This window comes from Nicotiana tabacum, chromosome 9 (assembly GCF_000715075.1).
Source record: "Nicotiana tabacum cultivar K326 chromosome 9, ASM71507v2, whole genome shotgun sequence".
Taxonomy (NCBI): Eukaryota; Viridiplantae; Streptophyta; class Magnoliopsida; order Solanales; family Solanaceae; genus Nicotiana; species Nicotiana tabacum.
In genome coordinates, this window is record NC_134088.1 from 106,494,701 (window position 1) to 106,498,051 (window position 3,351).

Here is a 3,351-nt window from a genome sequence, read left to right on the forward strand (position 1 = left end):
ATAGTGCCATGATGAATGTGGATGATACTTTGGAGGTCGTATTGCTTAATCATGATGATAATGAGAAGGATGGCTATGTGTAATGTGTAAATGCATTACAAGGAATGGGGTCGTATACTTATGAACCCTGAAAATTATCCTTAGATCTTGAGAACCAGAAGACTCCTCCAACAAAGCCCTCAATCGAGGAGCCTCCCACTTTGGAGTTAAAGCCATTTCCTTCACATCTCAGGTATGAGTTTCTTGGCCCATGTTCTACTTTACTTGTTATTCTTTCGTCTTGCTTGACTAACGTGCAGGTAGATTCTACTTTGGCGGTGCTTCAAAAGAGAAAGAAAGCTATAGGATGGACATTGGCGTATATTCAGGGTATAATCCCCGCCTTTTGCATGCACAAGATTATTTTGGATGAGGATGCCAAACCCTCGATTGAACATCAAAGAAGGTTAAATGAAGCAATGCAAGAGGTGGTAAAGAAGGAGATCATAAAATGGTTGGATGTCGAGGTAGTTTACCCCATTTCCGACAGCTCGTGAACCTCCCCGGTGCAATGTGTCCCAACGAAAGGGGGCATGATTGTGGTCACCAATGACAAGAATGAATTTATTCCTACAAGAACGGTGATCGGGTGGAGAGTGTGCATGAACTATCAGAAGCTTAACAAAGTCACTCAGAAAGATCATTTTCCGCTTCCATTTCTCGATCAAATGCTTGACAAGTTGGCCGGACAAGCTTTTTATTGTTTCCTTGATGGATATTCCGGCTACAATCAAATTATCATTGCTCCTGAGGACCAAGAAAAGACTATTTTCACTTGTCCCTATGGTACTTTCGCATTCTCGCGGATGCCATTTGGGTTATACAATGCACTGACGACTTTTCAATGGTGTATGATGGCTATCTTCACCGACATGGTGGAGGATTTTATTGAGGTCTTTTGGATGATTTATCTATGGTTGGGAATTCCTTCAATGATTGCTTGAACAAATTGGATAAGGTTTTGGCAAGATATGAGGAGACAAACTTGGTTTTGAATTGGGAGAAATGTCACTTCATGGTCGAAGAAGGCATATTCCTCGGCCACAAAATTTCAAAGCATGGTATTGAGGTCGACAAGGCCAAAATTGAGGTGATCTCCAAACTCCCTCCCCCTATATCCGTGAAGGGAGTGAGGAGTTTCTTGGGTAATGCGGAGTTCTATCGCCGATTCATCAAGGACATTTCTAAGGTGGTAAACCCCTTGTGTAAACTTTTGGAGAAGGATGCCAAGTTCCATTTCAACAAGGATTGTATGAAGGAATTTGAATTGCTCAAGTTCAACTTGACTACTACTCCTATTATCACCGCACCAGATTGGAGCTTGCATTTTGAACTCATGTGTAACACAAGTGATGTGGCGGTCGGAGCAGTTTTGGGGCAGCGTATCAACAAAATCTTCCATCCGGTCTATTATGCTAGTAAGACCATGAATGATGCCCAAGTCAACTACACAGTGACCGAAAAAGAGCTCCTTGCTATTGTTTTTGCTATGGAAAAGTTCCGCCCGTACTTGATGGGTACCAAGGTGATTGTTCATACCGACCATGCGGCGCTTCGATATTTGATGAGCAAGAAAGATTCTAAAGCAAGACTAATGCGGTGGGTGCTTCTTTTGCAAGAGTTTGATCTAGAGATTAAAGACCGCAAAGGTAGTGAAAACCAAATGGATAACCACTTATCTCGTTTGGAGGAGGAGCGGAGGCCACATGATGGCCTTCAGATAAATGATTCATTTCCCGACGAGCAACTCCTAGCCTTTTTTATGACCGGGATGTCATGGTTCACCGACTTTGCCAATTATCTTGTGAGTGGCATTGTACCGAATTAGTTATCTTCAAACCAAAGGAAGAAGCTCTAACGGGATTGCCTTGACTATTATTGGGATGAGCCTTATCTCTTCCGGATTTGTACTGATGGTCTGATTCGATGATGTGTACCGGAGGAGGAACAAATAGAAATTCTTGAAGCTTGCCACTCTTCGCCATATGGTGGTCACTATGGTGGAGCTAGAATGGCAACAAAAGTGTTGAGTTATGGATTCTATTGGACTACTCTTTATAAGGACGCTAGCGATCTCGTCAAGCGTTGTGATGAATGCCAAAGGGCTGGTGGGACTTCTAAGAAAAATGAGATGCCCCTCACCACCATCTTGGAGATTGACATTTTTTATGTGTGGGGCATTGATTTCATGGGTCTATTAGTGATCTCTTGTAGGAACACTTACATTTTGGTAATTGTAGATTATGTGCCAAAGTGGGTTGAAGCTGTGGCTTTGCCCAACAATGAAGCTCGGAGTGTGGTGGCATTTTTGAAAAAGAACATCTTCACAAGGTTTGGTACTCCAAGGGCCATTATTAGTGATGGGGATCGCACTTTTGCAACAAATATTTTGACACCTTACTTACAAAGTATGGTGTTACTCACAAAGTGTCGACCCCCTATCATCCTCAAGCAAGCGGGCAATTCGAAGTTTTCAACCGGGAGATCAAGAGTATTTTGTCAAAGACCGTGAATGCCAATCAGACGAATTGGTCAAAAAAACTTTATGATTCTCTTTGGGCTTATAGGAAGGCTTACAAAACACTGATTGGTATGTCTCTATATCGGTTAGTGTTCGTGAAATATTGTCACCTACCGGTGGAACTTGAGCACAAGCATATGCAGGCATTGAAGAAGCTTAATCTTGAATGGGATGTCGCTGCCAACTTAAGGGTGGCACAATTAAATGAGCTTGATGAATTCTGGTTCCATGCATATTCAAGTTAGTCCTTGTACAATGACAAGATGAAGTACCTCCATGACAAGAACATCCGGAACAAGGAGTTCAAAGAAGGCGATCTTGTACTATTGCACAATTCTCGGTTGTGGATGTTTCCGAAAAAATTGAAATCCAAGTTGAGTGGTCCATTTGATGTTGTGCATGTGACACCCTTTGGTGCATTAGACTTGAAGAACAAGAATGATGAAGTGTTTAGAGTGAATGGTCACCGGGTGAAACATTATCTTGGCAAAGTTGATGATGGCCACATTGTGGCGTTAATTCATTTCAAGTGATTGATGGTAACCTGTGTCGTACCGCGACGTTAAATCAGGCGCTTTTTGAGAAGCAACACATGTGTCTTTTTCTTTTTCTTTTTCATTATATAGGCTTTGTTTTATGCTAACTAGTTTTGAAATGTAATGGATGTGCATTGCATGGACTGTGTAAAAATATTTGGCTAAGTGTTGAAAGAGTGCGGACCACACATTAATTGTGCGGACCGCACAATTCTAAAGGCAGCAACAGAAGTCACTCTGCGGTCGTACAATTCT